The sequence below is a fragment of the Boleophthalmus pectinirostris genome, unplaced genomic scaffold, assembly GCF_026225935.1.
Source record: "Boleophthalmus pectinirostris isolate CB_2022bp ecotype Guang Dong unplaced genomic scaffold, ASM2622593v1 HiC_scaffold_17, whole genome shotgun sequence".
NCBI classification, from domain to species: Eukaryota; Metazoa; Chordata; class Actinopteri; order Gobiiformes; family Gobiidae; genus Boleophthalmus; species Boleophthalmus pectinirostris.
In genome coordinates, this window is record NW_026571115.1 from 33,110,317 (window position 1) to 33,130,452 (window position 20,136).

Below are 20,136 nucleotides of genomic sequence, written 5' to 3' on the forward strand. Positions count from 1 at the left end.
AGTAGTAGTAGTAGTAGTAGTAGTAGTAGTAGTAGTTAGTAGTAAGTAGTAGTAGTAGTAGTAGTAGTAGTAGTAGTATAGTAAGTAGTAAGTAGTAGTAGTAGTAGTAGTAGTAGTAGTTAGTAGTAGTAATAGTAGTAGTAGTAGTAGTAGTAGTAGTAATAGTAGTAGTAGTAGTAGTAGTAGTAATAGTAGTAAGTAGTAGTAGTAGTAGTATAGTAATAGTAGTAGTAGTAGTAGTAGTAGTAGTAGTAGTAGTAGTAGTAGTAGTAGTAGTAGTAGTAGTAGTAGTAGTAATAGTAGTAGTAGTAATAGTAGTAGTAATAGTAATAGTAGTAGTACAACTCATTTATATTTCAAACAGGTTTCATCCCGACAAACAAAATCCAAAATCCAGTTATAAACAAAACTCTTCCACACACTTTAAATGCGACAAAGATTCATTTAACGCCAAAGTTTCCACGGTGACAAGCAGCTGCCCGCCCACACGCCTAAAAAAATGACACAGTGGAGCTTTAATCTGGAACCTTTCCCTCGTCCGCGCGGCGAACTGTGTGCGACAGCGTCTCTCCGTTCCGTCGCAGGAAAAAAAGAATCACTTCTGCGAACTGAGAGAAAACGTCTGTGCTCCACTGTCGCCGAGAATACTCCACAGGGCTCAGGAGAAGAGAGGGATGAAGAGAAGAAGAGAAGAGAGAAGAGGGAGGAGAGGGGGAGAGAGAGAAAGGAAAAGAGAGAAGCGGTGATAGAGAGAGACAGGAATAGAAAGAGACAGACAGACAGAAAAAGAGAAAAGCAGAGCGTAGAGAGAGAGAGCGGAATGGCGAGAGAGAGAGAGAGGGGGAGATATATAGAAAGAGGAATAAAAAGAGACAGATAGATAGAGGAATAGAGAGAGAGGAACTGAGAGAAAAAGGTGGAATAGAGAGAGAGGGGGAGATAGAGAGAGAAGAACAGAGAGAGAAGGGGGATAGAGAGAGAGGAATAGAGAGAGAAGGGGGATAGAGAGAGAAGGGGATAGAGAGAGAGGAATAGAGAGAGAATGGGGAAGAGAGAGAGGAGAGAGAGAGTAGAGAGAGAGGAAGAGAGGAGAGAGAGAGAGATAGAGAGAGATAGAGAGAGAAGAACAGAGAGAGAAGGGGGATAGAGAGAGAGGGATAGAAAGAGGGGGATAGAGAGAGAGGAATAGAGAGAGAATGGGGAATAGAGAGAGAGGAACAGAGAGAGAAGGGGGATAGAGAGAGGAATAGAGAGAGAATGGGGAATAGAGAGAAAGGAATAGAGAGAGAATGGGGGATAGAGAGAGAGGAATAGAGAGAGAAGGGGGATAGAGAGAGAGGAATAGAAAGAGAATGGGGATAGAGAGAATAGAAGAGGAGATAGAGAGAGAGGAATAGAGAGAGAGGGAGAAGAGAGAGAGAGGAGAGAGAGATAGAGAGAGAGAGAGAGAGAGGAAGAGAGAAGGGGGATAGAGAGAGGGAGATAGAGAGAAGAACAGAGAGGGGGAAATAGAGAGAGGAGTAGAGCAAGAGGGGAATAGAGAAAGAGGGGGTAGAGAGAGAGAGGAATAGAGAGAGGGAGAGGCAAATAGAGAGAGAGGGAGGAATAGAGAGGGGGTAGATAAAGAGAAAGGGGAGAAGAATAAAGAGAGGAGGAGCGAGAAAGAGGAATAGAGATAGAGGGGAGTACAGAGAGGGGGAGATAGAGAAAGAGAGAAAGGAAAAGAGAGAAGCGGTGACAGAGAGAGACGGGAATAGAAAGAGACAGACAGACAGAAAAAGAGAAAAGGAGAGAGTAGAGAGAGAGCGGAATGGCGAGAGAGAGAGAGAGGGGGAGATATATAGAAAGAGGAATAAAAAGAGTCAGATAGATAAAATAGACAGATAGATAGAGGAATAGAGAGAGAGGAACGGAGAGAAAAAGAGGAATAGAGGGAGAGGGGGAGATAGAGAGAGAAGAACAGAGAGAGAAGGGGGATAGAGAGAGAGGAATAGAGAGAGAAGGGGGATAGAGAGAGAAGAAAGAGAGAGAAGGGGATAGAGAGAGAGGAATAGAGAGAAAGGGGGATAGAGAGAGAGGGAAGAAGAGGGGGATAGAGAGAGAGGAATAGAGAGAGAGAATAGAATAGAGAGAGAGGAGAGAGAGAGAGAAGAGAGAGAGGGGGAAGAGAGAGAGAGAGAGAGAGGAATAGAGAGAGGGGGATAGGAGAGAGAAGAATAGAGAGAGAGGGGTAGAGAGAGAGGGGGAAGAGAGAGAGAGGATAGAGAGAGGAATAGAGAGAGAAGGGAATAGAGAGAGAATGGGGAATAGAGAGAAAGGAATAGAGAGAAGAAGAGAAGGAGAGAGAGGAAGGGGGATAGAGAGAGAGGAAGTAGAGAGAGAAGGGGGAATAGAGAGAGGGAGATAGAGAATGAACAGAGAGGGGGAGATAGAGAGAGGAGAAGAGAGAGAGAGGGGAATAGAGAAAGAGGGGGTAGAGAGAGAGAGGAATAGAGAGAGAGAGAGGCAAATAGAGAGAGAGGGAGGAATAGAGAGGGGGTAGATAAAGAGAAAGGGGAGAAGAATAAAGAGAGGAGGAGCGAGAAAGAGGAATAGAGATAGAGGGGAGTACAGAGAGGGGGAGATAGAGAAAGAGAGAAAGGAAAAGAGAGAAGCGGTGACAGAGAGAGACGGGAATAGAAAGAGACAGACAGACAGAAAAAGAGAAAAGGAGAGAGTAGAGAGAGAGCGGAATGGTGAGAGAGAGAGAGAGAGAGAGAGAGAGAAGAATATAAGAAGGAGGAATAAAAAGAGACAGATAGATAAAATAGACAGATAGAGAGAATAGAGAGAGAGGAACGGAGAGAAAAAGAGGAATAGAGGGAGAGAGGGGAAGAAGAGAGAGAAGGGGGATAGAGAGAGAATAGAAAGAAAAGAGAAGAAAAGAAAGAAAGAGGAGAATGGGGTAGAGAGAGAGGAACAGAGAGAGAAGGGGGATAGAGAGAGAGAGAGAGAGAAGGGGGATAGAGAGAGAGGAATAGAGAGAGAAGGGGGATAGAGAGAGAGAGGAATAGAAAGAGGGGGATAGAGAGAGAGGAATAGAGAGAGAATGGGGAATAGAGAGAGAGGAACAGAGAGAGAAGGGGGATAGAGAGAGAGGAATAGAGAGAGAAGGGGGATAGAGAGAGAGAGGATAGAGAGAGCAGAGAGGAATAAGAGAGAGAAGATAGAGAGAGAAGGAGAGAGAGAGAGACAGAGAGAAAGGAATGAGAGGAATGGGGAGATAAGAGAAAGGAATAGAGAGAGAAGGGGGATAGAGAGAGAGGAGTAGAGAGAGAAGGGGGAATAGAGAGAGGGAGATAGAGAATGAACAGAGAGGGGGAGATAGAGAGAGGAGAGAGAGAGAGAGGGGAATAGAGAAAGAGGGGGTAGAGAGAGAGAGGAATAGAGAGAGAGAGAGGCAAATAGAGAGAGAGGGAGGAATAGAGAGGGGGTAGATAAAGAGAAAGGGGAGAAGAATAAAGAGAGGAGGAGCGAGAAAGAGGAATAGAGATAGAGGGAAGTACAGAGAGGGGGAGATAGAGAAAGAGAGAAAGGAAAAGAGAGAAGCGGTGACAGAGAGAGACGGGAATAGAAAGAGACAGACAGACAGAAAAAGAGAAAAGGAGAGAATAGAGAGAGAGCGGAATGGTGAGAGAGAGAGAGAGAGAGAGGGGGAGATATATAGAAGGAGGAATAAAAAGAGACAGATAGATAAAAAAAGACAGATAGATAGAGGAATAGAGAGAGAGGAACGGAGAGAAAAAGGTGGAATAGAGGGAGAGGGGGAGATAGAGAGAGAAGAATAGAGAGAGAAGGGGGATAGAGAGAGAGGAATAGAGAAAGGGGGGATAGAGAGAGAGGAATAGAGAGAAGAATAGAAAGAGAGAAAGAATAGAGAGAGGGGGTAGATAAAGAGAAAGGGGAATAAAAGAGACAGATAGATAGAGGAACAGAGAGAGGGGGATAAAGAGAGGGGAGATAGAGATGGAGGAATAGAGAGGGAGGAATAAAGAGAGGAGGAGCTACAGAGGGAAAAGAATAGAAAGAGGGGATTAGAGAGAGAGGGGGAGGATAGAAAGAAAGAAAGAAAGAAAGAGAGGGGGAGATAGAAAGAGAGAGAGAGCGAGAAAGAAATAAAGAGAAGGGGGAAGAGGATGAGAGGGAGAAAGAGAAAAGGAGAGAGACAGAGAGAGAGGAACAGAGAGAGAAAGAGCAAGAAGGGTAATAGAGAGGGACGATAGAGAGAGAGGAATAGAGAGAGAGGGAGGAATAGAGAGGGGGAGATAGACAGATAGAGAGAGAGATGATAGATAGATGATGGATGGATGAATGGATAGAGAGGGGGAGATAGAGAAAGAGACAGAGAAAAAGGAAAAGAGAGAAGGGGTGATGGGGGATAGAAAGAGGGGGAGACAGAAAGAGAAAATAAGAGATATAGAGAGAGAGGAATAGAGAGAGAGAGAGAGAGAGAGAGAGCGAGAGAAGGGTAATAGAGAGGGAGGAATAGAGAGAGTCGGAGATGGAGAGAGGAGGGATAGAGAGAGGAGGAGCTACAGAGGGAAAAGAATAGAGTGCAGGGAATAGAGAGAGAGAGGGGATAGAGAAAGAGAGAGGGAATAAAGAGAGGAGGGGCTAGATAGAAAGAAGAATAGATAGAAGTTTGTGATGATATTATACTGTGACTTAGTGCAGGGAGCAAAGAGAGGAGAGACTCAGAGCGACAAACAAAAGTGAAACTTATAAAACGTGAATATTTAGTTTTGGGCGAATATAAAATTTTCAAAACAATCAAAGGAACATGGTGATCGAAATGTTACAGTTAATATTCTACAGAAGTCAAATACCCCTCTTTAACTAAACCCAACAGAACCTTCTGGTCCAAAACAGTCAGATCCAAAGTGAAAAACTGTCCCAGTCCAGTCACTTTGACCTCGTTCATTTTCTGTGTTTCGAGTTTTTATTTGAATTTGAATCAAATTTCAACTGTGACCCTGAAGCTCCAGTTTGTTCTTATTTCTCTTTATTTGTCTTTTGTTCTCATTGTTGTGTCCTCATCGTGGGACAAGTCCAGTTTCTCTTCTGTTTTGTCTCGTCTCTTTCACCAGAGTCACCGAGGAACCTTCAGTCACCAGTCCGAACCCTGGAAACAGAGGCTCGGAGAAGGACGACGAGAAGGTCCAGAGGTGGAACAGTTCTCCATCAGAAGAGACCTCATAGAAGGACAGAGCTCCAGCCTCAGAGTCCAGGAACACGCCCACTCTGCCCGAGAACACGCTCCCTTCACCAGAGGACACGCCCCCTCGCTCTGAGTGACAGGAGCGGTGGAGTTGTGTAACGTCGCTGTTGTGGTGGACAAAGTACTCTCCGCCGTCAGTGATCCCTAGACTCCAGGACTGATCGTTGTTTCCAAACTCGCACTCCAGTCCCCGTCCGCTCCGTCTGATCCTTCTGTAACTCGCGGCTATAACAACCCTCCGGCTCCAATCCACCTCCCAGTAACAGCGCCCCCTCAGGCCGGTGCGGCTCAGGGCCTGTGGCCAGTCTGTGAACCTGTCGTCGTGATCCGGATACTCCTGCTCCTCCTCCGCTCGAGTCACAGTCCGATGGTCCTCAGGCAGAAGCAGAAGTCTGTGAGCTGAGTTTGGGTCCAGAGAGACGTCACGGGAGTCTGAAACACAAACACTTCACCTCATTCTTTTGTTCTGATTGTGTCTACGGCCCCGTCCACACTAGTTCGTATTCAAGTTGATTTCGTTGTGTTTGTTCATACTAATCTGATTAAAAACGGCTACAGAGATGGAACGATCTGGTGCCGGCACCTCCCACGAATTCATCTGAGTACGAATCTGAACCGGCACCGTGTGGACGCCTGAAAACATTAATACGCTGACGTAGGACTATGCGCCGCAAAGTAATTCACCGCCAAAACGCTAAGAGGCTAGAATATATGTCCATTCACAAACACGGTTTGTACGTACAACTTGCAGACGTAAAATCTCTGAAAAGTTTCACATGAACCATCTCCAACACGATAGAAGCACAGAACAGATTCACCATCAGCAGAACACCCCTCTGTCACAGAAACAACACTCATATTCCACTGAGTCGTGTCCTTTAGTCCGACAGAAGCTGAACCACATCAGCGCACAATAGCGAGCTGTTTTTTGAGCGGTTAGTTTATGCAAATTAGCCATGCGGTTTTAAGTTTAATTTCTGTAAAACGTAAACAAATATGCTCAAAGCTGTGTGGATAGGGAAGACTTGCAGACGCAGATGGTTTCCAATACGGTGATATGGTGATACGGTGATTTGTTTCAGTGTAAACGTAGCCGACGTTATCAAATCAATAACATCTGCAGCCTTTTACCATCTAAAAAAAAGCAAAACTCAAAGGTTTACTGTCTAAATCAGACTTGGAGAGACTTATCCGTGCGTTTGTCTCCAGTAGGTTAGAGTATAATGTTCTGTACTGTAATGTTCCAAACGGTCTCTACATAAGATTTCACAACTCAATGTGTAATAGTCAAACAAATCACATGTGATGCACTCAAGCTTCAATTTGCAGCTTCACTTATCCGAGTAGAGATACTGTATGTTCTGCAGAACGATGTGAGACGCAGAACATCCAGAACGCTGCAGCTCGGGTCCTTACTCGAAACTAGGAAGTACGAGCACATAAGTCTTGGTCTTAGGTCTCTGCACTGCCCCCTGTGGCTCAGAGACTTAAAAGAGTCTCTATTTGTGTACAAGTCTCTCCGTGACCGAGCACCAAAGTCCATCTCTGTGATGTTAGTGTCATATGAACCATCTCACACTCTGAGGAGCTCAGGGACCGGCCTCCTGCTGGTGCCCAGAGTCACGACTAAACATGGGGAGTCAGCGTTTCAGGTTCACGAAGCTAAAACCTGGAACAGTCTGAACATGTGAGAAAGATTCGACTTTGACGCTGTTTAAATCCAGGCTCAACGGTTCTGTTTCACTGTGTATATGACTGAAAGGTTTTCATTCCGCACTCTTCTCTCTAATTTATGTAATTAATGTCTCTCTCTCTCTCTTAATTTTTATCTTTAATTTTATGATGATTATTTATGTTTTGATGTGCTTTTATTGTGATTTTTTTCTTATTCTGTTAAGCACTTTGAATTACTTTGTGTACGAATTGTGCTCTTGCGTTTAGTCACATACCTGTCATGCACCTGTCATGCACCTGTCATGCACCTGTCATGCACCTGTCACGCCCCTGATTCGAGACGTTGACATTTGAACCATTTGAAACAGACTGAATTACCTGAGCTGTTCTCTGCACTTTACTGTGTGAGGGAAACAAAACAAACTCACATTTCCTCAGACCTGGGACCATCCAGCGCTCTCCAGCAGGATCCAACCTGAAACACACAAGTCAAGTCCAGTTTAGACCAGACCAGGACCAGACCAGAGACCAGGACCAGACCAGGCACCAGCGTTCTCTCACCTGACAGACAACAGGGGGCACCGGTCCTGTAGAGCGATCAGGAGCTTTGCTGAGGGTCCTGGATGGTTGTGGCTCAGGTCCAACTCTCTCAGGTGGGAGGCGGTGGAGCTCAGAGCTGAGGCCAAAGCTGCGCCGCCCCTCTCTGAGACCAGACATCCAGACAACCTAAAGACACAATATTACACTCATGCGGACACAAGGAGGCAGAGTGCATCATGGGAGCGTCTCACCTGAGCGTCTCCAGTCTGCAGGGGGCGCTTTTCAGTCCAGAACACAGCAGCTCCACTCCTGAGTCCTGGAGGTCGTTGTTGGTGAGATCCAGATGTGTGAGACTGGAGGAGCTGAGGACTGAGGCCAGAGGAGCACAGCTGCGAGGAGACAGGCCACACCCACAAAGACTGAGGACAGAGAGGGACATTAGAGACTAGAACCTCCACATGAGAGCTTAAATACAGTCTGGACTCACAGGGTTTTGGTTGAAGCTCTGACCACTGGCAGCAGACCCAGGAGAGCTGTCTCTGAGCCTTGGTATTTCCTCAAGTTGAACTCCTCCAGGTCTGAGTCTGAGGATAGTAAGATGAAGGACAGAGCAGACCACTGAGCAGGAGACATGTTTCTATCAGAGAGGTATTTTCTCATGTTCTTCTGTATCTCCTGCACCAGACTGCCGTCGTTCAGCTCGTTCAGACAGTGGAGCAGGTTCAGACTTCTCTCTGCAGACACACCCTCTTCATCCAGCTTCTGTTTGATGTACTTTACCGTCTCCTGATTGGTCTGGTCACTTCCTGTGTGAGTCAGCAAACCCTGCAGCAGCCTCTGATTAGTCGGCAGAGACAGCCCCAAGAGGAAGCGCAAAAACAGGTCCAGGTGTCCGTTTGGACTCTGTAAGGCCCGGTCCACAGCAGAACGGTAGAAGGCTTCAGGGCTTTGGACTCTCAGAGGAGTGTGGTGTCTTCAGCAGGTTCTCTCCAGAGTTGTAGAAGGTCTGATGGACGTGAACAGCAGCCAGAAACTCCTGCACACTCAGATGGATGAAGCAGTAGACCTTGTCCTGGTACAGACCTGGCTCCTCTCTAAAGACCTGTGTGAACACTCCGGAGTACACTGAGGCCACTGCAGCGTCCAGCCCACACTCACTCAGGTCACTCTCGTAGAAGACCAGGTTTCCTTTCTGCAGCTGCTCAAAGGCCAGTTTTCCCAGAGACTTCACCATCTCCCTGATCTCTGGAGTCCAGTGAAGGTCCTCCCCTGATCCCTGGTGATACTTGATCTTCTGGACTTTGGCCTGCACCACCAGGAAGTGAACGTACATCTGTGTGAGAGTCCGGGGCAGCTCTGGTTTTGTTTGTTCCAGAAGCTTCTGTAGAACTGTGGAGAGGATCCAGCAGAAGATCGGAATGTGAACTCATGATGTGGAGGCTGCGGATGCTCTTGATGTGGGAGATGATGGTTGTGGCCTGGTCTCTGAACCTCTTCCTGAAGTACTGCTCCTTCTGCGGGTCGGCAAACCCTCGCACCTCTGTCACCATGGAGACGCACTCAGCAGGGATCTGATTGGCCGCGGCGGGTCGTGTGGTTATCCAGAGGCGAGCGGAGGGAAGCAGGCTCCCCCTGATGAGGTTCACCAGCAGCACGTGCACTGAGGCGGACTCTGTGGGGTCGGTCATGACCCGGGTTTGGTTGAAGTCCAGAGGAAGTCTGCACTCGTCCAGACCGTCAAAGATGAAGAGCACCTGGAGCTGTTGGAAGCTGCAGAGATCTTTGGATGGACTGAAGAAGTGGTGCAGCAGCTCCACCAGGCTGAACTGTGTGTCTCTGAGCACGTTCAGGTCTCTGAAAGTGAACGGGAACAGCAGCTGGAGGTCCTGGTGGGTCCGGCCTTCAGACCAGTCCAGACTGAACTTCTGAGTCAGCACTGTTTTCCCCACGCCGGCCACGCCCTTCGTCAGCACAAATCTGACTGGCTCTGGTGAATGTGGGCGGGGTTTAAAGAGATCTTCACATGTGATGGTCTCTGGAGCGGCCGGTCTCCTGGACGCCATCTCCATGTGTCTGACCTCATGTTCCTGGTTGACCTCTGAGGCTCCGCCCTCTGTGATGTAGAGCTCTGTGTAGATCTGGGTCAGGGGGATGGAGTCTCCTGCTTTAGCCACGCCCTCAAACACATGGCTGAACCTCTGCTGCAGATCACACTTCAGTTTATCTCTGAAACCAACTTTACTCCCTTTAAACAACACACAAGAGTTAAAATGTGAAACATGTCAAACATGTCATACAGAGGGAGGAGACAGAGGGGAGGGCATCTGGAGGTTCTTACTGCTGAGCAGGCGCTGGGCCAAATGCTCCTGGCCCATCATCTTCAGGAAGTCCAGGGTTATGGTCAGAACCTCTCTGCTCTCCTCCTCACTCTCGGAGCATTCTGGGTAATCTGAGGCCAGGAGCCTGTGGAGTCTCTGCAGCTGCTGTTGGACAAACCTCAGGACCTGCTCCTCCAGAACCTGGAACCACACACTGTGTGAAGAAGTGTTCTGAGTGTGACGTCACGCACAGCGCTCAGCTCCAAATGAAGCTCATGGAGGCCAGCACTTAGAGTGGATAATCTGGAGCCAGGGCCTCAACATTACTCTCTTATGAATTAATCTAGCCATTATTTTTTCCACTACTGACCCGTGTAGTCCACACCTCCTCATCTCGTCTGGTGGTGGGCTGTGAAAATGGCTCTAGTGTGTTTTTTTTTTTTTTTTGTGGTATTTAATTTTATAACAAAACATATGTAGAGCTGCACTTTACATTTAGATTGTAAATATTACATTTAGACTATAAACTGTAACACTGATCTGAACATCTGTGAAACAACCAATGTCGTCACAAGCAGCAGGTTCATTTACAAGTGAACATGTGTGTGTTCACAGCACAGACCTGGAAGATGGAGTCCAGCTCCACCTGAGGCTCCCGACCAATGGGAACACCCGGATCCTCATCTCTGTTGACAAATAAAAACAGTCATGTTTAGTCCTGGCTCAGTCCTGGTTTAGTCATGGTTTAGCACCAGTTCAGTCCTGGTTTAGCCCTGGTTTAGTCCTGGTTCAGTCCTGGTCCAGTCTTGGTTCAGTCCTGGTTCAGTCCTGGTTCAGTCCTGGTTTAGTTCGTACCTCTGATGTGAGTCTTTAAACTCTGGGTTCCACTCTTTGGAGTGGTCACTTGCCAGAGACTCTGCGATGTGTCCATAGGGGGCGCTGTTGTCTCTGAGGAACATTCACAGACGTATTATTTGAAATGTAAAACTGATGGAACAGCCCCTTTAATTTGAGAGGTTGCAGTGGTCGACCATCCTACCAACTTTATGAAATCCCTTTATAGTGTGACTTGTGACACTGACCTGAGCTGTGCAAAGGCTCCACTTTGGTCTTTTTCAAAGGTGCTGTTCAAGTCTTTGTAGATGTTACTGCTCAGAGAGACTCCGCTGGGGCAAGGACCTGTTTTAGACCTGCTATAGTCCTGGTTTAGTCCTGGTTCAGCTCTGGGTCTATGTCCAGACCCTGGTCCTGCTCCGGATTTCTCCATTTTTCTGCAAACATAAAAAGTCTTTATTAAATTTTATAAGGCACAAACTGAAAAACTCCTATGTGCGCTTTACTTTGAGAACATTTCAAATAAAAGAAGACTGGTACATATAGTGAGTGGTTGATGTCTGGTTCCTCTCCGCTCTCCTTCTGTGGGCCTGCCTTTCAGCTCTGGACCCAGGAGTCTGGGCCGTAGCTTGTAGCTTTAAGTCCTTTAAAGTTCTGTGCCGTGCTGGAGCTCCACTTCTCTGCTGCGCCACTGCACTGTCAAAGTTTAGGATCAATAAAGCGGGTGAGATGTGACACCACCGGACTCTGCCCTCAGAACACTCCCAAAGGTTTTATAGTCCACGCTAAAAGAGCACTTTAAGGCGTTTGGTTTTTCCTCCGTGATGTCGTCAGTTTTAGCTCGTCTTGCCTAAGGACGCAAAAACGGCATGCGCAGGCTGAGGGCTCTAACCTCCTGGTGTTCCCATCGGTTTCCCGTCCAAGTACTAACCAGGCCCAGCCCCGCTTAGCAAACGAGTAAAATCAGGTCAGACATCTCCAGGTAGAAGAACAAACACACATTAGGATCTGTTCAGACTGCAGGGCTTAATGCTCATTTCAGATTCTTCAGAGTTTTTTTGCGAGGTCATTCACATTTCCAATTAAATGCAACTTGTATGTGATCTCAAGTGTGAACTTTATACGCCCCAAAATCCGGTCCAGTTCTTGGTAAAATGGACAAGTTACACGTCCACGGCCGCTTCATTTGTTTGAGTCTTCAGCCTCCTTGTATTTGGCTCACAGGCTCTTTATTTTCCGTTGACACTGGAGCCAGGACCGTCTGTAGCTGCGCTCGGACATTTCTTTGGCAATCATTTCAAAAAACGCCCAGTTTCGGCCTGAACACAGCGATCCCCCCCAAATATTAATGAACTCGCTAACCTCGCTTCCCCTCCATTGAAGAGACTCCGAGCCCGAGGTGTAGGTGGGATGAATGTGACCTGACCGTTCACACTGAAGTCGCATGTCAAAAGATCGGATATGTATCGGTTTTAGGAACACATATCCAAGTGTCCTGGGTCACATTTGAAAAAATCTGATCTGTGTTGTTCAGACTGTCATTAAAAGATCAGATACAGGTCACATAGGGGTCAAAAAAAAAATCGGATTTGGGTCACTTCAGGCTGCAGTCTGAACGTCGTCATAAACCCCCACCACTTGAACTGGTCCTATGAGGCAATCCTCAAAAGTTGTCATGGCCTATTTTTTTTATTACTTTTTGGCAAATAATAACATGTCTCCATCTTGTATTTTGTTGATTTTTTTCAATAAATAAAATTATATTTATATGAAGTATTTATATTTATATTTAAGTTATATGACGTATTTACAGTTCCCGACAAATTTTCATCACCCGACAAGCTTAAGATCAAACAGTGACAGTGAATGCGCACGCAGAGTTCAGTAGTGCAGTTAAGGACAACAAAATGGCGAGAGTTAAAGTAGGAAAAGTTGACAGAGTGCCGAGTTTTCAAAGAAAAGTGGACGACCGATTATTTTTTTGTTCAGTGTAAAGACCGTGCAGTTTGTCTAATATGTAAAGAAAGTGCGGCGGTTTTCAAAGAATATAATCTGCGTCGTCGGGGTCAAACAGTTCTGTTATACAGCCGACCCGACCCCGCCCCCCGTCACAGTCACGGAGAAAATGTGGCCCCCAGAGAAAAAAGTTTGGTGACCCCTGCGTTAGACTGTGGATTTGAGGAGCAAAAATCTGAACCAAAAGATCTTTATGGAGGTCAGAGCGGCGGCCCTCGAAATGTTCTGTGCACGACCCTGGATCCACTGGTGTCACAAAGACTGTTACAGAAGAGAGACGTCAGCACTGTCACAGTTACACCAGGTCAGTTACACCAGGTCAGTTACACCGGGTCGTGAGGTTCTACTGGTTTAAAGAAGGTTATAGTTAAAGGTGATTCTTACCTGCGGCTGGAGACACGACTGATTCCTGTGAGACAGTTCAGCTGAGCAAAGTCCACAAGGTGTGTGTCTTATCAGTTACACACACACACACACACACACACACACACCCACAGACACAGACACACACGCACACACACACACCCACAGACACACACACAAACAAACGCACATGCACAAAAGCATACACTTACACGCACACAGACATAAACACAAACGCACACAGACACACAGACATAAACACACACACATGCACACAGACACACACACTCATACACATTTACACACACACATACACACACACAAACACAGGCACACAGACAGAAACACACACGCTCACACACAAACACATACACACAAACACACACACACACACAGACATGCACACACACACGCACATACACACTAACACACATACACACACAGACATGCACACACACACGCACACAGACATTAACACACATACACACACACACAGACATGCACACACACGCACACACAGACACAAACACACACACACACACACAAACACACACACAGACTTGCACACACACACAAACACCCCCCCACACACACACACAAACACACTTATGCACACAGACACAAACACATGCACACACCCCAACACACACAACACACACAACACACACAAACACACTTATGCACACAGACACAAACACATGCACACAGAAACATACACACACACACACTCACGTTCACACACCCACACGCACACACGCACACACACACACACACACACTCACACCGTCCCAGATGACAGTGATTTAGTCGTATTACCGCTGAACAAAAAGCAGACTTGAGAGGACCGCGTCAGGTTCGCAGATACAATCGAAGAGCTGCTCAGCACTTCTTCCTCATCTGCATACAATCGCCTCATTCTGGGTTTTCTGAGTCAGGAGAAAAAAGGGATTCTGGTAAAATGAGTAAAAGAAAGAAAGGCACTTAACTTCTTTTGTGTATGACAAGTAGGATTATCTGCATATTTAAAAGTGCTGTATTACGCAAAATTCACTCTTGTGAGCTTTATGTCGTGTTATAAAGTTGTTTCAAGTAATTTTTGACAAATGTGCTTTTCTGTTGTTTATATTACAGTATATATGTAGTATGTATATGATTATTGTTTCTCTATTGGCACAAATTTGAAATAAAAATGAGGTTGTAGGTGTTGTAAGTTTGTTACAAGGTTGTTATGTTGTCTTATGAGGTTGTTATAAGATAGTTATGTCATTATGAGATTGTTATGTCGTTATAGAGTTGTTATATTCAAGGTTGTTATGTCACGTTATAAGGTTGTTACAAGGTTATGTCGTTATAAGGTTGTTATAAGTTTATGTTGTTATAAGGTCGTTATAAGGTTTATGTTGTTAAAAGGTTGTTATAAGGTTATGTTGTTATAAGGTTGTTTTAGGTTGTTATAAGTTGTTTATTGTTGTTATTTGTTATAAGGTTGTTATGTCGTGTTATATGGTTGTTATGTTGTTATAAGGTTGTTATAAGGTTGTTATGTCATGTTATAAGGTTGTTATATGTTGTTATAAGGTTGTTATAAGGTTGTTATGTCATGTTATAATGTTGTTATATGGTTGTTATGTTGTTATATGGTTGTTATGTTGTTATAAGGTTGTTATAAGGTTGTTATGTTATGCTGAAAGGTTGTTATAAGTTTATGTTATAAGGTTGTTGTTATATAAGGTTGTTATATGTTGTTATAGTTGTTATATGTGTTGTTATAATTGTTGTTATAAGGTTGTTATAAGGTTGTTATAAGTTATGTTGTTATAAGGTTGTTGTTATGGTTATGTGTTATATAAGGTTGTTATAAGGTTGTTATATAAGTTGTTTTATGTTATATAGGTTGTTATACATGTTTATGGTTTTATGGTTATGTTATAAGTTGTTATGTTGTTATGGTTGTTATATAGGTTGTTATGTCACTTACATGCCATCTGCTGTTATGTTTTATTATTTTATTATTGTTGCTGTTAGTACTTGATCTGACTCGAATGCGCTGTAGTGTACACTAGTGTTTTTAGCTTAATTTATTTAGTTAGAGAGGTTGTTATTTGTTGTGCACAAATGTTGTCCTGTCTCGTCTACGCACGGGCACAGAGAGAAACCTAATTTTGATTCCTTTGTCTGTTTAATACATGTGAAAAAACTGACAATGAAGCTAACTTTGAACATTGAACTTACCTCCTCAAAAACGTCCGTGTACCGTTTGGATTTTTGAATTTCAATTTAAAAAAAAAAGAATAAAATGGGAAAACAGTTTGTTATTTCATTACTCCATTTTAGTGTGTCATTGTGCCGATTTCAGTTGTGATATTTTATTCTCTCTGGTTTATATGTTGTCGATTGGTGGAGCGTTTGTCCGTCCCAGGACTAACCGGGCCCTGTTCCCTTCTCCGTTCGATCAGAGACAGAGAAGCACTTTTCACAAGGGTCTGAAAATGCCTTTCTCACACTGTCAGGAAGAACGGATTTGGACCAGAGAGAGAAAAAGAGAGAGATCTACAGAGAGAGGATACAATGAGAAGTGAAGAGAGGGGGAGAGAAAGAGAGAGAGAGAGACAGAGAGACAGAGAGACGGAGAGAGGAGAGGGAGAGAGACCAACAGAGAGACACAGAGAGGAAAGGGAGAGACAGAGAGAGGGAGAGATAGAGAGGGACAGACAGAAAGAGATAGAGAGAGACAGAGAGAGAGAGAGTGAAAGAAGAAGAGATGAAGACAGAGAGAGAGACCAACAAGGAGACAGAGAGAGGAGAGGGAGAGAAGAGAGAGACAGAGAGAGGAGAGGAGAGAGAGAGAGGAGAGGGAGAGAGAGAGATCAAGACAGAGAGAGAGAGACAGAAAGAGGAAGAGAAGAGATAGAGAGAGACAGAGAGAGAGAGCGACAGAAAGAGGAAGTGATAGAGACAGACAGAGAGAGTGAAAGAGGAAGAGAGAGAGAGACCAACAAGGAGTCAGAGAGAGGAGAGGGAGAGAAAGAGATAGAGAGAGACAGAGAGACAGAAAGAGGAAAAGATAGAGAGAGAGTGAAAGGGGAAGAGAGAGATCAAGAGAGAGGAAGAGAGAGAGACAAACAGAGAAACAGAAAAAGGGAGACACAGAGGGAGAGAGTGAAAGAGCAAGAGAGAGAGAGAGACAAACAGAGAAATAGAAAGAGGGAGAGACAGAGAGAGAGAGTGAAAGAGGAAGAGACCAAGAGAGAGAGAGAGAGAGAAGAGAGACAGAGAGAGGAACAGAAAGATAGAGAGAGAGACAAACAGAGAAACAGAAAAAGGGAGACGCAGAGGGAGAGTGAAAGAGCAAGAGAGAGAGAGAGACAAACAGAGAAATAGAAAGAGGGAGAGACAGAGAGAGAGAGTGAAAGAGGAAGAGACCAAGAGAGAGACAGAGAGAGACGGAGAGAGGAAGAGAGAGACAGAGAGAGGAACAGAAACATAGAGAGAGAGACAAACAGAGAAACAGAAGGAGGGAGAAGCAGAGGGAGAGTGAAAGAGGAAGAGAGAGAGAGAGACAAACAGAGAAACAAAGACAGAGAGACAGAAGGAGGAAAAGATAGAGAGAGAGTGAAAGAGGAAGAGAGAGATCAAGAGAGAGGAAGGAAGAGAGAGACAGAGAGAGAGAGGAAAAGAGAGAGACAAATATAGAAACAGAACGAGGGAGAGACAGAAAGAGGAAGAGTGACAGAGAGAGGAAGAGAAAGACACAGAGCGACAGAGAGAGACAAACAGAGAAACAGAAAAAGGGAGAAGCAGAGGGAGAGTGAAAGAGGAAGAGAGAGAGAGATAGACAGAAAGAGAAAGAGAGAGACAGAGAGACAGAAAGAGGAAGCAATAGAGAGAGACAGAGAGAGAGAGAGTGAAAGAGGAAGAGAGGAGACTGACAAGGAGACAGAGAGAGGAGAGGAAGAGACAGAGAGACAGAAATAGAGAGACAGACAGAAAAAGGAAGAGATAGACAGAGATAGAGAGAGAGTGAAAGAGGAAGAGAGAGAGACCAAAACAGAGAGAGAGAGAGAAGAGAGAGAGACCAACAAGGAGAGAGAGAGGAGAGGGAGAGATAGAGAGAGACAGAAAGAGGAAGAGAAAGAGAGAGACAGAAAGAGGAAGAGACAGAGAGAGAGAGAGTGAAAGAGGAAGAGAGAGAGACCAACAGAGAGACAGAGAGAGGAGAGGGAGAAACAGAGAGAGGAAGAGATAGAGAGACAGAGAGAGAGAGACAGACAGAAAAAGGAAGAGATAGAGAGAGACAGAGAGAGAGTGAAAGAGGAAGAGAGAGAGACCAAGACAGAGAGAGAGAGACCAACAAGGACACAGAGAGAGGAGAGGAAGAGATAGAGATAGAGAGAGACAGAGAGACAGAGAGAGGAAAAGATAGAGAGAGAGTGAAAGAGGAAGAGAGAGAGATCAACAGAGAGAGGAAAAGAGAGAGACAAATAGAGAAACAGAACGAGGGAGAGACAGAAAGAGGAAGAGTGACAGAGAGAGGAAGAGAAAGACACAGAGCGACAGAGAGAGACAAACAGAGAAACAGAAAAAGGGAGAAGCAGAGGGAGAGAGTGAAAGAGGAAGAGAGAGAGAGACAGAGAGAGAGAGAGAGTGAAAGAGGAAGAGAGAGAGATGAAGACAGAGAGAGGGAGACTGACAAGGAGACAGAGAGAGGAGAGGAAGAGATAGAGAGAGACAAAGAGACAGAAAGAGGAAAAGATAGAGAGAGAGAGTGAAAGAGGAAGAGAGAGAGATGAAGACAGAGACAGAGAGAGACCAACAAGGAGAGAGAGAGAGGAGAGGAAGAGACAGAGAGACAGAAATAGAGAGACAGACAGAAAAAGGAAGAGATAGACAGAGATAGAGAGAGAGTGAAAGAGGAAGAGAGAGAGACAGAGAGAGAGAGAGAGAGAGAGAGAGAGAAAGAGAGAGACAGAGAGAGAGAGAGAGAGAGAGAGAGAGAGAGAGAGAGAGAGAGAGAGAAGAGAGAGAGAGAAGAGAGAGAGAGAGAGAGAGAGAGAGTGAAAGAGGAAGAGAGACCAACAGAGAGACAGAGAGAGGAGAGGGAGAAACAGAGAGAGGAAGAGATAGAGAGACAGAGAGAGAGAGACAGACAGAAAAAGGAAGAGATAGAGAGAGACAGAGAGAGAGTGAAAGAGGAAGAGAGAGAGAGACCAAGACAGAGAGAGACCAACAAGGACAGAGAGAGGAGAGGAAGAGATAGAGAGAGACAGAGAGACAGAAGGAGGAAAAGATAGAGAGAGAGTGAAAGAGGAAGAGAGAGAGATCAAGAGAGAGGAAGAGAGAGAGAGACAAACAGAGAAACAGAAAAAGGAGAAGCAGAGGGAGAGTGAAAGAGGAAGAGAGAGAGAGACGGAGAGAGAGAGAGAGAGATAGACAGAAAGAGAAAGAGATAGAAGAGATAGAGAGACAGAAAGAGGAAGCAATAGAGAGAGACAGAGAGAGAGAGAGTGAAAGAGGAAGAGAGAGATGAAGACAGAGAGAGGGAGACTGACAAGGAGACAGAGAGAGGAGAGGAAGAGATAGAGAGAGACAAAGAGACAGAAAGAGGAAAAGATAGAGAGAGAGAGTGAAAGAGGAAGAGAGAGAGAGACAGAGAGAGTGAAAGAGGAAGAGAGAGACAGAGCGACAGAGAGAGACAAACAGAGAAACAGAAAAAGGGAGAAGCAGAGGGGGAGAGTGAAAGAGGAAGAGAGAGAGACAAACAGAGAAATAAAGACAGAGAGATAGAGAAATGAAGAGAGAGACAAACAGAGAGACAAAATTAACCGACACATTTTGACTCCTTTAAGCACGACTCAGATGCGTTTTCCAAATACTCGCGCTTCTGTCGACTTTAAATGATCGAAAACAACAAACGCACTTCTCTCCTTTCCTTATATTTACGTTAAACAAAACAAGCGAAAAGTTTCCAAATCACACCTCTTTTTAACGCTCACCTCCGGCGTCACCGTAACGACTTCATTTCCCTATTTTTGTTTTTGCACGGATCGGTTTTCACATAAGAACTCTCCAACGCCCCTGTGCGCTTCAGCATTAACTCCGACTGGACGAGTCTGCTCCGAAAAACACCGCCGCAGTGATTACAGCAGCATCAGACCTGCTATTTGGGCACATTTCAGCGGAGTAATGCGCTGCAGACTCCACGGATCTGTACTATGGAGATGGGTTTATGTTTTGTTTGGGTTCAAAAATGACTCTGTGTTTTGGCGAATTGTTTTTAAAAGGGTAAAGTGGGAAACAAGAGGAAAGATCGTTTTAGACGCGCGCGATACGTCGAGAAATCTGCAATATCGGTTTGCAGTCCGCGTGTCATTCGTTCATTGGTTTTTCAATGTGAAACCGTAAATGAGAAAATGAAAAATCAACAGTTTTCTTCATTATTTGTCTCCAAAACCAAAATGAAAATAATGATTTGTTTTTTCAGTTTTCAATTTTGTGTTTAAATGAAGAATGGAAAAACAGATAACGTCCTGAACCAGGACTAAACCAGGACTAAACCAGGACTAAACCAGGACTAAACAGTTTTCAGTCCTGGTATCAGTCCTGGTCTGGTCCCGGTCTCAGTCCTGTCTCTGGTCCTGGTGTCAGTCCCGGTCTAGTCCCGGTCTGGTCCCGGTCTCAGTCCCGGTCTAATCCTGGTCTGGTCCCGGTCTCAGTCCTGGTCTGGTCCCGGTCTGGTCCCGGTCTCAGTCCTGGTCTAATCCTGGTCTGGTCCCGGTCTCAGTCCTGGTCTGGTCCCGGTCTGGTCCCGGTCTCAGTCCCAGTCTAATCCTGGTCTGGTCCCGGTCTCAGTCCTGGTCTGGTCCCGGTCTGGTCCGGTCTCAGTCCCGGTCTAATCCTGGTCTGGTCCGGTCTCAGTCCTGGTCTGGTCCCTGGTCTGGTCCCGGTCTCAGTCCCCGTCTAATTCTGGTCTGGTCCCAGTCTCAGTCCTGGTCTCAGTCCTTGTCTGGTCCCAGTCTAAGTCCTGGTCTCGGTCCTGCTCTGGTCCCAGTCTCAGTCCCGGTCTGGTCCCGGTCTGGTCCCGGTCTCAGTCCTGGTCTCAGTCTCGATCTCAGTCCCGGTCTCAGTCCCAGTCTG

General features: G+C 45.6%; 1 pseudogene; it reads right to left on the minus strand.

The window, feature by feature from the left end:
• Positions 1-5,072: 5,072 nt before the first annotated feature.
• Positions 5,073-9,534, minus strand: LOC129408746 (NLR family CARD domain-containing protein 3-like; annotated as a pseudogene).
• Positions 9,535-20,136: the final 10,602 nt, after the last annotated feature.